Consider the following 17,730-nt stretch of genomic DNA (forward strand, 5'->3'; position numbering starts at 1 on the left):
TAACTTGAATTAGTGTCATCATTATTATATCTTATAGTTTACATCATAATTCACAATGACGAAACATAACTTCCCCAGCAAGATAATTAATTACACTAGTGTTGTCTGTCTATCTATGTTGGCCCTGCGATAAGGTGGCGACTTGTCCAGGGTGTACACCGCCTTCCGCCCGATTGTAGCTGAGATAGGCGCCAGCGCCCCCGCGACCCCAAAAGGGAATAAGCGGTAGAAATGGATGGATGGATTACTCTGAGGAGGAAAAAAAAGCATCCAGCAGATGGCAGCAAAGACCAAATGTGCTGAGAACGAGTCAGTTCACCAATCAACCACTAGATGTCAGCAAAACCCCAACAGCTAAAAAGCTACTATTAGGCTCACTGGAGAAGCTTTCATGCGTTTATCCATCCATCCATTTTATACCGCTTATTCCCTTTTGGGGTCGCGGGGGACGCTGGCGCCTATCTCAGCTACAATCGGGCGGAAGGCGGGGTACACCCTGGACAAGTCGCCACCTCATCGCAGGGCCAACACAGATAGACAGACAACATTCACTCTCACATTCACACACTAGGGCCAATTTAGTGTTGCCAATCAACCTATCCCCAGGTGCATGTCTTTGGAAGTGGGAGGAAGCCGGAGTACCCGGAGGGGACCCACGCATTCACGGGGAGAACATGCAAACTCCACACAGAAAGATCCCGAGCCTGGATTTGAACCCAGTACTGCAGGACCTTCGTATTGTGAGGCAGACGCACTAACCCCTCTGCCACCGTGAAGTTTAGAGATTCCAAAATAAGGTTTCCCCATTTTTAATCACAATGTCGTGTGGAACCACTTTTATGTGTTTGTTTCTTTTCTTGTCAATAAAGCATTAACTGGCGCCATCAGAGGACACAACCGACCACACTGGCAAAGAACCACGCTGAACCATCTCCGGACTGTGGTCAGTCACTTTGGGTCATCAATGAAGATGTGGGGCTTGGCGGACAGTGCGGCATGCGAGTGGGGTGACCCTGAGCAGACCGCCGATCATATAATCAACATCTGCCCCTTATATGAAGCCAGCCTCTTCCACCTAAGACCAGAGATGCAGGTATGGCTACGTGACACTGAGTTGGTTATCTGACGTTACACAAAAGAAGAAGCATTAATGTTAGAATTAAGTTCAAGGGTGGACCCTTGGATGCAGAAAATGGAGACAATGTATGCGATAAAAAATGAAAATATTTAATAGGTCCAAAAATGGTAACTAAGGGTGATGGGGCAAAAGTGCACACCATGGGAAATATAACAAAAGTAGTCTCTTTCAGAGGTTGGCGGAGCAAAAGCCAGGACGCACACAGCGTGGCAAAACTAGTCCTCTCAAAACAAGGTGGCTAGGAAACAAAAACACAACGAAGTCAAAATTACAGGAATATGCGAAGGCAACATACCAGGGAAGCTGAATCAAGTTGGCACATGTCAGAGCGGAGTTCAGGAACAATAACCGGCAGGGACCAGCTGGCAGGGATGCGCTAAAATGCTACCGGGAAGTGATTAGCAGCAGGTGTGCCTCATTGGGGACGAAAAGACTGGGGAAAGAAACTGACAAACCAATAGAGAAGGCAGGGAGAAGACAATAAACACAACATTTAACTTGTTTTGTCATGGCTATTGACATGTTTCTTTGTGGTTGTTTGTCTAATAATAACATCCATCAGACATGCTCACTAGCCGACCTCACTGGGTTGCCAAATTTGCATTACCTCGGGAAAACATCATTACTAAATCACTTTTGACTTATTAAGATAAAAAGGGCAGTTAAGATAATTGTGTTTATATGGGGGTGTATTTTGGGTCAGTGAAGAAAATAAAACCAGATGTGTGTCTGTGCGGTATAGCTCCGTTGGTAGAGGGGCCGTGCCAGCAACTTGAGGGTTCCTGGTTTGATCCCCGCTTCCGCCATCCTAGTCACTACCGTTGTGTCCTTGGGCAAGACACTTTACTCACCTGCTCCCAGTGCCACCCACACTAGTTTTAAAAATATAACTTAGATATTGGGTTTCACAATGTAAAACGCTTTGAATCACTAGAGAAAAATGCTATATAAATATAATTCACCTCACTTCACTGCTTTGGACATGACTGCCCTAAACTGTTAGCCTACCATAGCTAGTTAGCTGAGGTGGCTAGCTCACTTGTGGGCCGTTCACACATTGGTGGTTTAAATGGCTGTTTATCAATTTACTGTGCTCTGCCAAACACAGTGTTTAAGGGGAACTGCACTTTTTTGGAATTGTGCCTATTGTTCAAAATCCTTATGTTTTGTTTTGTATTCTAACATGTACAAATCTGCTCATTGTTGGTGGCTAGCATTGCAGCTAAAGGGAGTAATCACTTCTACCTCTAAATCACTTCAAAAAAGCATTTAAAAACTGTCAACAATACGTTCCGTAACCTCTATAATAACCACACTGTAGCAAGATTGTAACACATCGGCATGCTTTGGTTTTATCCGTAAAAGCTAGCTACGGAAAGAGATAAGATTGTTTCTATGACAAAACGAAACACGTTTGAGTTTGCAACGCACAACACTGCGCTAGGACACCATGCAATCTGTACCGGCTGAAAAGCATGAACAATCATATAACAGTATCTGTAAAGTGCATATACTGTATTTTTCGGACTATAAGAATCTATTGGCGCTGAGTGAAGGGACTGGAGAACTTAAGTACTTAAGAGGAAATTAGTATCAGGTGTGCACTTAGGTGGCAATGCTCAATGACCCAGAAACCAAGCACCGAAACAAAAACAAGATAGGCGGCGCCAGATCATGACAGATTGGTGGTACCACCACGCCACTCGTGTTAAAGTCCTACTGAAACCCACTACTACCGACCACGCAGTCTGATAGTTTTTATATCAATGATGAAATATTAACATTGAAACACTTGCCAATACGGCCTTTTTAGTTTACTAAATTGCAATTTTAAATGATGATGCGTGCGCGTGACGTCACGGACTGTAAGGAAATATTAGCGCTGCACCAAAGCCGGCTAAAAGTCGTCTTTGTTCATGGCGTAATTACACAGTATTTTGGACATCTGTGTTGCTGAATCTTTTGCCATTTGTTCATTTAATAATGGAGACTATAAAGAACAATGCTGTTGGTGGAAAGCGGTGGATTGCAGCTGTCTTTAGCACCGAGACACAGCCGGTGTTTCTTTGTTTGTTGTGAAGCTTTAACACAGAGCAGTCAAGCGAACATGTTTTATCTACGTCAACCAGCAAGTTTTTGGATGGGGAAATTGTGATATATATCTTACCGGAGAAATAATTGGATTATTTGTCGCCCTGCAGCAGCTGTTTAAAAGGCAGCTGTGAGCTTGGCTCCTCGGATTGTCTCTGAGACACTTCGTGTTCACCGCAGCCATCCGACCTCGAGGTATGTCTTTACAATCTTTAAAATCTCACTAAAACACTATTACAACAATTTGCAGATAAGGGATCTTCCAGAATTATTCTAGTAAATGTGTCTAATTACATCTGAAACGCTCACACTGCCGCCGCCCGGAGCCGTCGCTTTTTTTTTTTTTTCTAGTCCTTCACTATCAATATCCTAATTCACAAATCTTTTATCCCCACTCAATTTAATGGGGAAATTGTCGCTTTCTCGGCCCGAATTGCTCTTACTGCTGGTGGCTCCCATTAAAAACAATGTGAATATGTGTGGAGCCCTGCAACTCGTGACGTCACACGCACATACTTCCAGTAAAGGCAGGGCTTTTCTATTACCGACCAAAAGTTGCGAACTTTATCGTCGATGTTATCTACTAAATCCTTTCAGCAAAAATATGGCAATATCGCGAAATGATCAAGTATGACATATACAATGGACCTGCTATTCCTGTTTGAATAAGAAAATCTCATTTCAGTAGGCCTTTAACGCCGTGTTGAGAAAGGAATTCTGCCATTGTCGGGATGCGGTTCAAGGTAGTTTAAGAAATGCCATGAACAGCCCTCTAAACTAGCAGTGCATTAAGCCATTTTAACTGGAAACATTTTTTAAAGGTTCATTCATAACACCACACAAAAAAGCCAATTAAAATTCCTCAAGATATGAGAAATGAATCAGTGCAAATCAACACTAAATATTTCATGTTTACCAAAACCCACTTCAATGGCACCATTACCGCCACCATTTCCACTGTGTTCACCCCTTACTTTTTTCTGTTCACCCCGATTCCTTTAGTTGGAAACACTACCCTAAACCCACTCATTTATTTAATGTGTTTATTGTATTCACTTAACATACACTCCTCTTCATAGTTTTAAATCCAAGCAAACGCCAATTTGTCTGGCAAAAAAGGCATCCACAGGGCCATCACTGGACTACAGTGGGGCGCATCTTTAATTTAAAAAATCCCATCTCTCTTGCAGTGTCATTCATCAACTATTTCTGCAAACATTCCCAGCAGTCCTGAAGCATAGCTTCTGTTGAATGTGTATCATTGTGTCCTATAAATTGATCCATCCAGGAGTTCATCATAAGTTGCTTCCTTCTAATGTTTAATGGCTTTATCCATCATTTCCACTCTAAGTGAAGTTTTAAAAGCACCCTTGCACACCATTAAGGTTTGTGCTGGCACAATGTCTAACTTCCTGATTATAGATTGTACTTCTGAAGAATAAGCAATAAATCTCGAGACAATAACTGACCTGATAAAGGCCCAATCAAGTTGTGCTAGAACAACCTACAGTGGGATATGATAGGATAGGATAGGATAGAATAGAATGTATTAATCCCACAATGAAAAAAAAAATAGGCCATTGCAGATTTAAAACGTCCAAAAAAAGAAGGTAAAAACGCATGAAAACAAGAGGGAAACATAAAAGACATTAAAAGAGCATATGGCTGTTGCAACCATGCCACTTTACCATTTCTACATACAGCTACTCAAGTAAAACACAAAAAAATAAAAACCAAAAAATGACCAATAAATAGTACATATTGCACACATAGGATTGCAGCATTGGCCCTGCCATGATGTGGCGACTTGTCCAGGGTGTACGCTGCCTTCCGCCCGATTGTAGCTGAGATAGGCACCAGCGCCCCCCGCGACCCCAAAAAGGGAATAAGCGGTAAAAAAATGGATGGATGGATGGTAGGATTGCAGCATTAATAGACAAACAACAAAACAAAAACAACACTTCAACACTGGCATACACCACAGTGGCCCCTGCAGTGCTCCATGCCATTGCCTGCTGGGATGAGGCTGCATGGCCAGAAACAGGAACAGACCCAACAAAGCAACCAAGAGAGATGACTGATTTGCGAGTAAATTCCATCCATCCATCCATCCATTTTCTACTGCTTATTCCCTTTCGGGGTCGCGGGGGGCGCTGGCGCCTATCTCAGCTACAATCGGGCGGAAGGCAGGGTACACCCTGGACAAGTCGCCACCTCATCGCAGGGCCAACACAGATAGACAACATTCACACTCACATTCACACACTAGGGCCAAAGACATACACCTGGGGATAGGTTAATTGGCTAGTAAATTCATATGATCAAAATAATATCAATCTCACAGAGATTCCCAAGCCATTTTGATAGATAAGGACAGTACGGTGGAACAGGGGTTAGTGCATGTGCCTCAGAATACGAAGGTTCTAGGTTTGATCCCCGGACTTAGGGTCTTTCTGTGTGGAGTTTGCATGTTCTCCCCATGACTGCGTGGGTTCCCTCCGGGTACTCCGGCTTCCTCCCACCTCCAAAGACATGCACCTGGGGATAGGTTGATTGGCAACACTAAATGGTCCCTAGTGTGTGAATGTGAGTGTGAATGTTGTCTGTCTATCTGTATTGGCTCTGTGATGAGGGGGCGACAGGTCTAGGGTGTAATCCCCCTTCCGCCCAAGTGCAGCTGGGATAGGCTCCAGCACCCCCCGCGATCCCGACAGGGACAAGCAGTAGAAAATGGATGGATGGATGAGCTAGTCAGTGTAGGATTTGACCATTTTTAATGATAACTACACATTTTGCTGGCATACACCTAATAAAATGAGTGTATAAATTTTAGCTTAATAGTTCTGCATGCTGACTCTTATATATTTTTTTATTTTTAATAACATTAGGGTGCAAGGTATTTGCGAGTGGCAATGACCAAGATAAGCCTGCAGAGGAACTGTAACCATGGAAACCGGAGTCTGAGGGCAGAGAGCCAACCCAACCCCCCCCCCCCCCCCCCCTTTGGAAAAAAGAATACAACAGTCCTTGGGAGGAAAGAGAATACAGACATTTCACGAGGAGGCAGAGGTGGCAGGATGTCTCCCTTTCCCTGTCTGTGGCCATGAGTGAATTGTTTTTACTTGCTTCAAACAATCACATTGTAAAATACATCTAAGATGGTGAATCCGAAAATTGAAACCGTAGGAGAAAAAAGTTGTCCTTTTACCAGACACATCATCGCGTCACAAAGACGTAGGAACCACAAATCCCTTCATCACCAACAACAATTCAAATCATGCAGACTTTGTGAGAAAAAAGATAATCCATATTCGGAATGTAAGGAGGATGAGCTACAAGTTTTAGAAGCTATGCTAACCAGATCCAGCTTTAGTGAAACACTAAGCATACAGACTACAAACATAATACAATTATAGCTTTCTGTACAATGTCTGCTCTTACTTAAATGACAACTTATAGGATCTCCACATCTTCCCGTTTAGATGAACAATTAATCATGAGCCACATGACGGGTTAACAAGGAAAAGTCTCCATGCGGAAAATGTGTCCGGTTGTGTGTGTTTGTCTCCATCTCTGAGTATACATTTAATGTCACATATGAACAACTTCTAGATGTATGGCTAAATCCTCCTATTATCCAGATCAAAGGTATGAATTATAATCTAGAGTACCTTTGACGAGCCGAGACGCGATGATTCTGGAGCAGCATGACATCGCAACCAACTCACAGTAAAGCAGCAGAGGGATACTGAGCCGTGTGTTTTCTTAATCCGCCGCAAAAAAAAAAAAAAACTATTTCTGTGTTAGAGCTTATAATAGGAAAATCAGTAATATTTGGTTAATATTCAGGTCACGATATGTGTAAAGAGTCTTGTTGATGGGTTTTGGATGATTATTTTGAGGGTTTTGTGGGCAAAATAGAGAGCCCCCATTGACTCCATTGTTAGCAGACTTTTGATGTATTTATTTACGAGTTAGAATGCAAAAAAGAAAAACATGTGCGTTTATGTATTATATAAGGATTGTGAATGGTAGACACCACATTTCTGTCTAATTTTTGCATATTCCCAGTATCACTGATCTGATAATATAGTCAGAGTGCATAAGCGTTACTCCAGTGACGTCAATCTGTCACAACTGGGCTTAGATTAAAGTTGTTTCTTCGATGCAGAGAATGATTTGCATGGGCAAGACGTGACTGTGAGTACATCGTTGTTTATTTAAACACTATAATAAAAAATAAAAAAACTAAGGGCGCTCACAAGGAGGTACAGACACTTGGCTATGAACAAATAAAAGACTAGCATAAATGCTGCAAACTACAAACATGAAATAAAAACACTTGCTCGATTGGCATGAATAATAACGAACTACAAACAAAACTAGCACAATGGCATAAATACAAAAACTTACACGGCATGGAACTATGGACGAGGGCATGAAGGAGGTGCAGCATGGGTAGCGTGTGTGAAGATCCCAGAATGAAGACAAGAAAAAGAGTGACTTAAGTAGCTATGATAATTAGTGAAAACAGGTGTGAGGCTGAGGACAGGGACGTGACATGACAGGTGAAAAGTAATGAGTTGGCATAGAGACCAAAACAAACCAGAAAGTGCCAAGACAGAACTTAAATGTCCAAAAACTAAACATAACCTGACCAAAACCAAAACATAAACTTACAGGCGTGACACAATCTACAGAAATTACCAAAGACGTTCGGCACGGAATGTTCAAAATGGCTGACTGAATTTGTGGCATTTTGTGATGTTTAGACTGTTACGTGTGTGGGGTCGCAGCTTGCTGCAAGTTTCGTTCCCCAAGGATGCAGACGGACCACTCTGGACAGGACATGCAGGTAGGAACGTGATTTATTCTCAGAAATCTAACAAGTACAAAAAACAGAAAACAAGCCAGAGGGAAAATGTGCCAATCGCACTGGATGCTAGGACTAACACTTAGCATGGACTAGAGACAAGCAATACTCACGTATTAGTAGCATGAAGCAAACAAAGAAGCCAGGCCGACTGACCGGCAAAGGCAGGCTTAAATAATGCCTCTGACTAGTGCTCGGGAAACAGGTGAGCGTCCCGAACACCAATCAGAGGCAGGTGAAAATAATAAGTAACCATGGTAACTACAACAAACTCAAGGGTGCATAACAACAGGAACTAAGGGAGTCCAAAACTAACAGAAAATACACAAAAACATGATCCGGGCCAGGGATCATGACATAGACGGTATTTTTACATACTTTGCGGATTGTAAATACAATTGGATATGGTTTAATGGATACAATGAAACACAATTAAACACACATATAAATTTAACATATTTTTCCACTCTACTTGTTAAACATGTCTAAAACAATAAATCAGAACCATTACCATATTCCAACACCTCGTTCATCACAATGTGTTCCATATTTCCTCCCCTCTTCCACTAAGTCCATCGCCATCAAACACTGACCTCACATATCTTATAGTATAAGAAAACATAATACTCAACAGTAAGGGACTCATAACAATACCTTGTAATGAACTGTTTCTCATGATGTTGAATAGATCAGTGATTCTTAAACATTTTTCACCAAATTGTAGCTCTCCAACATCAAAATACAGTAGCGTTGTAGGCCTGTGTATTCATTAAATAGAAGGCCAAGGTATTATTTGATGAGGATATTTATTGTTTTTGGCCATTACACACAGTTTGAACAGTAACACTGTGTTTGAATATAAGAAAATAAAACATACTTTAATCTTAGGGAGAGGGATTCTCCCTCGCAGATAAGACTTTTCTTTTACTAATGAAGATGACGTGCAGGAAACCCACAATAATAGCTGTCCTTAGCCATTTTGAGACAAATGTATGCATTAAGAGAAAACAATGCCCAAAATCTCAGTTTTTTATTTTACTCTGGAAACCAAAATCATAACCAAGTGCTCTCTTCATTGAAGACGCCCAGCACAAAAATAGGAACACACATTAGGGTGAATTGTGTTCATGAAAAGTTTTACAACACTAAACTATTACCAACTCTTCCCAAACAACACACGCGTCTTTTTTGTCAAGATATAGATCGTTGCTGTTTTTACTGTAAGTAGAGAAAATAAATAACATTATAGGAGTGGGCCAAATTAAAGGCAAACTCAATACATAGAGTGATACAATACCATACCAACTTTATTTATAAAGCCGTTTAAAAAAAACAACCACAGTTGAAGAACAAAATGCTGTACACCAAAGAAATAGAGGCAAAGGACACACAAAAAAATAGCGTTTAAAACAGAAGTAAAATATACATTGAAAAATAAATAAATAAATGGGTTGTACTTGTATAGCGCTTTTCTACATTCAAGGGTACTCAAAGCGCTTTGACACTACTTCCACATTTACCCATTCACACACACATTATGACTATAGTAACTAATTAAATGACCATAGTAACTCATTAGATAACTATAGTAACTAATTAGATGACCATAGTAACTCCTTAGATAACTATAGTAACTAATTAGATGACCATAGTAACTCATTAGATTACTATAGTAACTAATTAGATGACCATAGTAACTCATTAGATTACTATAGTAACTAATTAGATGACCATAGTAACTCATTAGATTACAATAGTAACTAATTAGATGACCATAGTAACTCATTAGATGACCTTAGTAACTAATTAGATTTGAATGTCGGGCGGGCCGGATGTGGCCCCAGGGCCTTTATTTGCCCAGGTCTGACCTAGAGCTGTGGTGCTTAGAACCCCATCTAGATTTTGTCCAAGAATAGGTTACTTCTGCATCAGTTTTTTCATGAAAAATAAAATGTAATGTTTACAATGTATATGATGGAACAATAAACCTTTATGCTCTGCTACACCTTTTTGGGTTTCTTTTGTCACCTGCATTTATTTCGTATTTCCCATTACTCATTTCTTGTCTCCATGTTTTTTTGTTTTTTTTTACAATGTTACCTTTTGCACTGTTTGTATTGTGCAAATAAATAAAATTTGCAATTAGAGGTGTAATAACTCAAAATATATTTGAAATGAGAATAAGACAATTAACTAGATGAGGCAGTCCCTGGAGGAATTGTGTGAACTGTGAATGCCCCAATGCTGAAGTTTAACTGAAATTCTGGAATTGTTTTTGGAATTGTTGAAGTGTAGCACACAATTCCCAAGCAGGCTGAATATTTTGAAGTTGGAACAGTTTAAATCAGATGAAAAATGTGGGGGTTGTGGAACTTTAAAAAATGTAGCATTGATTTCAATGGGAATTTCACAAAAAAATGGGAATTTCAGGAAAAGCGGTAATTTTTTTTAAAATAGTAAAAAAAATAACCTTAAATGGTCTGAGTTGAAATTGTTGGTGTTGAAATTTTTTAATTGTATGAGGAATGTTGAAGTAGCAACATGTTGAATTGAGAAATGGTTATAGGGAATTCCTGGAATTTCTGGAAAAGCGGGAATTTTTTCCAGTTCATAAAACATTTTTTTTTTTTTTCCTGATTAAGAGGAATATTTTGATGGGGGAACGGTTAAAATGTTAAAGGAGTAGTTGCTGAAAAAAAGGGGTGGAAATAGGGCTTTGGAAAACCAGGAATTATAGAAAATCCTGGAGTTGTTTTGACCTTGGAAAAAGAGTTGAAGTTTCAGGATGACGAAATGCGTGGAAAGTGGAATGGTTTGAATCGGTTGAAAAATGTGGACATGGTGGAAGTTTGAAAAATGGCCAATTCATTTTGAATGGGAAAAATGTCCCGGAAAACTTGGAATTCTGGGAAATCTGAGAATTTCTTGGAATTTGTCAAGGGGAAGCCCGAATAAGCTGGACAGTTTGAATTTGAAACGGTTTAAATTGGATGAAAAAATATGGGAGGTAGAGCGCGCCAAAATCTGGAGAAGAAGAAGAAAAATAAATAGAACAATTTTGGTGTAGAAAACCAAATGTGTGAATTATTTGGACCTTTTTTGAGCCAGGGCACATTTGTTTCATTGAAAAAATTCAGAAGCACACCACAAGCACAAATCATTAAAAAACAAAACTCAGTCAACAGTAAAAAGTCGTTGTCGCACTTGTTGGCAATGACTTTAAACCATAACCAACCATGCATCACTATAACTCTTGTCTCAAAGTAGGTGTATTGTCACGACCTGTCACATCACGCCGTGACTCATTTGGAGTTTTTTGCTGTTTTCCTGTGTGTAGTGTTTTAATTCTTGTCTTGCGCTCCTATTTTGGTAGCAGTTTCATGTCTTCCTTTGAGCGATATTTCCTGCATCGACTTTTTCATACCCATCAAGAATTTTTCGGTTGTTTTTATCCTTCTTTAAGGGGACATTGTTGATTGTCATGTCATGTTCGGATGTACATTGTGGACGCCGTCTTTGCTCCACAGTAAGTCTTTGCTGTCGTCCAGCATTCTGTTTTTGTTTACTTTGTAGCCAATTCAGTTTTAGCTTCGTTCTGCATAGCCTTCCCTCAGCTTCAATGCATTTTCTTAGGGGCACTCACCTTTTGTTTATTTTTGGTTTAAGCATTAGACACCTTTTTACCTGCACACTGCCTCCCGCTGTTTCCGAAATCTACAAAGCAATTATCAACCGGCTTCCACCTAGCGATATGGAAGAACACCGTTACTCTGCCAAGTTCTAGACAGCACCGGGTCTCAACAACAACAACACATAATTTGCAGAGTATAAATTACTGGTTTGCAGAAAATATTTTTAACCCAAATAGGTGAAATGAGATAATCTCCCAGGGAAAACCAGACTGTATATAATGGCACAGTGGTTGAAAAACACTGCTTTGGAGCATTCACACAATAATACCACATTGACATAAGAATATTCTGACTTGTTAAGTGGTAAATTGTAAAAAAAAGAAACCAACTGGGTGTGTTACATCAGCCTCTGTCAAAAACATAGAAAGTGGCAATTGGGGTAGAGGGGCCCACATCAACACTCTTTCAGGGGGCCAAGAATTCCTAGTAACGGCCCTGGGTACTATATTAATTCTCAATGTGCCATCTTTTTTATTTGCTTATAGGGATTTAAGTACATATCTTTCCAACACCTCTCTTTCTTCTTCTCTTGATTGCTCGCTTGTTTAAATGTTGACCTTGGAAAAAGAGTGGTTTGGATTTCGGACGGTGGAATGTCTTGAAGGTGGAATATAGGACGGCGCGGCGGAGTTGAGAGAGTGACCGTGCCAGCAACCTGAGGGTTCCTGGTCCAATCCCCAGCTTCTACCACCCTAGTCATGTCCGTTGTGTCCTTGAGCAAGCCCCTTCACCCTTGCTCCTGATGGGTCGTGGTTAGCACCTTGCATGGCAGCTCCTGCCATCAGTGTGTGAATGGGTGAATGTGGAAATAGTGTCAAAGGGCTTTAAGTTCCTTCAAAGGTTGAAAACTGCTATACAAGTATAACCCATTTAGCAAATGTGGAAATGTTAGCAGTTTGAAAAATGGCCCATTAATTTTGAATAGGAAAAATGTCACAGAAAACCATGAATTCTGAGAAATTTTTGGAATTTGTCATGGGAAAGCCCGCGATTCCGGTTTAAATTGGAGGAAAAATGTGGAAGGTATAGCGTGCCAAAATCTGAAGAAGAAGAAGAATAAATAGATGCATTTTGGTGTGCTCTGGGAGCATTCACAGAATAATTTCACATTTACATAATAGTACTCTGACTTGTTAAAAGCCTACTGAAATGAGATGTTCTTATTTAAACGGGGATAGCAGGTCCATTTTATGTGTCATACTTGATCATTTTACAATATTGACATATTTTTGCTGAAATGATTTAGTAGAGAACATCGACGATAAAGTTCGCAACTTTCGGTTGCTAATAAAAAAGCCTTGCTTGTACCGGAAGTAGCAGACGATGTGCGTGTGACGTCACGGGTTGCGGAGCTCCTCACATCCTCACATTGTTTATAATCATAGCCACCAGCAGCGAGAGCGATTCGGACCGAGAAAGCGACGATTTCCCCAATAATTTGAGCGAGGATGAAAGATTCGTGGCTGAGGATAGTGAGAGTGAAAGACTAGAAAAAAAAAAAAAAAGACAGGACAGTGGGAGCGATTCAGATGTTATTAGACACATTTACTAGGATAATTCTGGAAAATCCCTTATTTGCTTATTGTGTTACTTGTGTTTTGGTGAGATTATAAAGTCGTACCTGAAAGTCAGAGGGGTGTGGTCACGGGTGCGGTGACCGACAGTGTCTCTAGGGAAGCCACGTTTCTCGACGAGGCGAGGCGAAGGCAGCCGGTCGGGCCGGGCTGAGCTTTTTTTCCCCCTCCTACACGGTGGAAGCATCCCACGTTCGGGGGCGGCCAGTCGGAGGAGGCAAGACAGCCCGCAGCTGCCTCTTTGACAGGTGCAGGAGGAGCGATGCAAGCTCCGCTCATGTCTATGGTAAGAGCCAACTTATTACCACAATTTTCTCACCAAAACCTGCCGGTTGACATGTGGTAGAGAACTATGTTTGCTTGACCGCTCTGTTCCATAGTAAAGCTTCACCTTCGGGAATGTAAACAAGGAAACACCGGCTGTGTTTGTGTTGCTAATAAAAGGCAGCCTGAATACACCGCTTCCCACCTACATCATTCTTATTTGACGTCTCCATTATTAATTGAACAAATTGCTAAAGATTCAGCAACAGAGATGTCCAGAATACTGTGTAATTATGTGATTAAAGCAGACGACTTATAGCTGGGATCGGGCTGGAACAAAATGTCCGCTACAATCCGTGACATCACGCGCATGCATAATCATACCTCGACGTTTTCAACAGGATACTTCGCGCGAAATTTAAAATTGCAATTTAGTAAACTAAAAAGGCCTTATTGGCATGTGTTGCAATGTTAATATTTCATCATTAATATATAAACTAACAGACTGCGTGGTCGGTAGAAGTGGGTTTCAGTAGGCCTTTAAGTTCCTTCAAAGGTCGAAAAGTGCTTTACAAGTATAACCCATTTAGCATAGTTTGCATCCGTTGTAAAATGTGGAAATGGTGAAAGTTTGAAAAGTGGCCAATTGATTTTGAATAGGAAAAATGTCCCAGAAAATCAGGAATTCTGAGAAGTTTTTGGAACTTGTCAATGGAAAGCCGGCGATTCCGGTTTGAATTGGATGAAAAATGTGGAAGGTAGAGCGTGCCAAAATCTGCAGAAGAAAAAGAATAAATAGATGCATTTTGGTGAGCTTTGGGAGCATTCATACTAGGGGTGTGGGAGAAAATCAATTCGAATACGAATCACTATTCTCTCGTTGTGCGATTCAGAATCGATTCTTGGTTTTTTTTTAATCCATCCATCCATCCATTTTCTACCGCTTATTCCCTTGTGAGGTCGCGGGGGGCGCTGGCGCATATCTCAGCTACAATCGGGCGGAAGGCGGGGTACACACTGGACAAGTCGCCACCTTATCCCAGTTTTTTTTATTGATTTTTAAAAAAAAATGTTATCAATCCAACAAACCAATACACAGCAATACCATAATAATGCAATCCAATTCCAAAACCAAACCTGACCCAGCAACACTCAGAACTGCAATAAACAGAGCAATTGAGAGGAGACACAAACACGACACAGAACAAACCAAAAGTAGTGAAACAAAAATGTATATTATCAACAACAGTATCAATATTAGTTATAATTTCAGCATAGCAGTGATTAAAAATCCCTCATTGACATTATCATTAGACATTTATAAAAACAATTTAAAAAAAGAACAATAGTGTCACAGTGGCTTACACTTGCATCGCATCTCATAAGCTTGACAACACACTGTGTCCAATGTTTTCACAAAGACAAAATAAGTCATATTTTTGGTTCGTTTAATAGTTAAAACACATGTACACATTTGCAATCAGTTAATAAAACATTGTCCTTTACAATTATAAAAGCATTTTTTTTTTTTATCTACTACTCTGCTAGCATGTCAGCAGACTGGGGTAGATCCTGCTGAAATTCTATGTATTTAATGAATACAGAATTGTTTTGAATCGAAAAATTATCGTTTTTGAATCGAGAATCGAGTTGAATCGAAAAAATCAATATATAATCGAATCGCGACCCCAAGAATCGATATTGAATCGAATCCTGGGACACCCAAAGATTCGCAGCCCTAATTCACACAATTATTTCACATTTACATAATAGTACTGTTAAAGGCCTACTGAAACCCACTACTGTCGACCACGCAGTCTGATAGTTTATATATCAATGATGAAATATTAACATTGCAACACATGCCAATACGGCCTTTTTAGTTTACTAAATTGCAATTTTAAATTTCCCACAAAGTGTCCTGTTGTAAACGTCGCGGAATGATGACGTGTACGTGTGACGTCACGGACTGTTAGGAAATATTAGCGCTGCGCACACACACAGCTAAAAGTCTTCTGCTTTAACCGCATAATTACTCAGTATTTTGGACATCTGAGTTGCTGATTCTTTTGCAATTTGTTCAATTAATAATGTAGAAGTCAAAGTAGAAAGATGGAGTTGGGAAGCTTTAGCCTTTAGCCACACAAACATACGGTGATTCCTTGTTTAAAATTCCCGGAGGTGAAACTTTCCTATGGATTAGAGCGGTCAAGCGAACATGGTTCCCGACCAAATGTCAACCAGCAGTTTTCTGTGAGAAAATTGTGGTAAAAAGTCGCCACTTACCGGAGATCAGCTAAGCTTGTGCCGACCGTACAGCTGCCGTCGACTTCCATCAGACACTGGCCTCAAGACACCCGTGGATACACCCTTCCAACTATCAGGTACTATTAAACTCACTAAAACACTAGCAACACAATAGAAGGATAAAAGATTTCCCAGAATTATCCTAGTAAATGTGTCTAAAAACATCTGAATCTGTTCCAATGCAATCGCGTTTTTTTTTTTCTTTCTAGTCCGTTGCTATAAATATCCTCAAACACAAATCTTTCATCCTCGCCCAAATTAATGGGGAAATAGTCGTTTTCTCGGTCCGAATAGCTCTTTTGGTTGGAGGCTCCCATTAAAAACAATGTGAGGATGTGAGGAGCCATCAACCGTAAAGGCCTACTAAAATTAAACTTTTTTTTCTTATTTAAACGGGGATAGCAGGTCCATTCTATGTGTCATACTTGATCATTTCGCGATATTGCCCATATTTTTGCTGAAAGGATTTAGTAGAGAACATCCACGATAAAGTTCGCAACTGGAGAAAAGCCGCACCTCTACCGGAAGTCGCAGAAGATGACGTCAAATGTTGATGGCTCCTCACATATTCACGTTGATTTTAGTGGGAGCCTCCAACAAAAACAGCTATTCGGAATGAGAAAACGACAATTTCCCCATTTATTTGAGCGAGGATGAAAGATTCGTGTTTGAGGATATTGATAGCGACGGACTAGAAAAAAATAAATAAATAAAAAACAATTAAAAAAAAAAACACGATTGCAATCACGTTGCATTGAGACAGATTCATATGTTTTTAGAGACATTTACTAGGATAATTCTGGGAAATCCCTTATCTTTCTATTGTGTTGCTAGTGTTTTAGCGAGTTTAACAGTACCTGATAGTCAGAAGTGTACGTCCACGGCCGGGTGTTGACGCGCAGTGTCTCGGGGAAGTCGACGGCAGCTGTACGGGAGGCACAAGCTCAGCTGATATCCGGTAAGTGGCGACTTTTTAACCACAATTTTCTCACCGAAACCTGCTGGTTGACAAGTGGTCGGGATCCATAGTAAAGTTTCAACTCCGTGAATTTTAAACAAGGAATCACCGTGTGTTTGTGTGGCTAAAGGCTAAAGCTTCCCAACTCCATTGTTCTACTTTGACTTATCCAATATTAATTGAACAAATTGTAAAAGATTCAGCAACACAGATCTCCAAAATACTGTGTAATTATGCCGTTAAAGCAGACGACTTTTAACTGTGTGTGTGCGCAACGCTCATATTCATAACAGCCTGTGACGTCACGCGTACACGTCATCATTACGCGACGTTTTCAAGAAAAAAGTCCTGGGAAATTTAAAATTGCAATTTAGTAAACTAAAAAGGCCGTATTGGCATGTGTTGCAATGTTAATATTTCATCATTGATATATAAACTATCAGACTGTGTGCTGGGTAGTAGTGGGCTTCAGTAGGCCTTTAAGTGGTTAATTGTAAAAAAAAAAAACACAAAAAAACCCAAAAAACTGCGTGTGTTACATCAGGCACTGTCAAGAACATTGAAAATGGCAATTGGGGTAGAGGCCACAGTAGTAGAATAAATGAACAACTGTTGTGTGTCTGTTCAGGGAATCATTTTCTGAGAAGTAAACTGTAACGTCTCGTTTTCATTTTTGCAAAGTGGTCAATCACTCTGGACAGACATGGAAATATTACAGTAACTGTTATACAGTTGACCAGTGGTTCCCAACTGCGGGGTCGTGACATAAAAGTGGATTGTGTGTCATTTTCAGTGAGTCGCAGTCCGATGTGTGCATGAAAAAAAAATAAAGT

Source organism: Nerophis ophidion, linkage group LG10 (genome assembly GCF_033978795.1).
Source record: "Nerophis ophidion isolate RoL-2023_Sa linkage group LG10, RoL_Noph_v1.0, whole genome shotgun sequence".
Classification (NCBI taxonomy): Eukaryota; Metazoa; Chordata; class Actinopteri; order Syngnathiformes; family Syngnathidae; genus Nerophis; species Nerophis ophidion.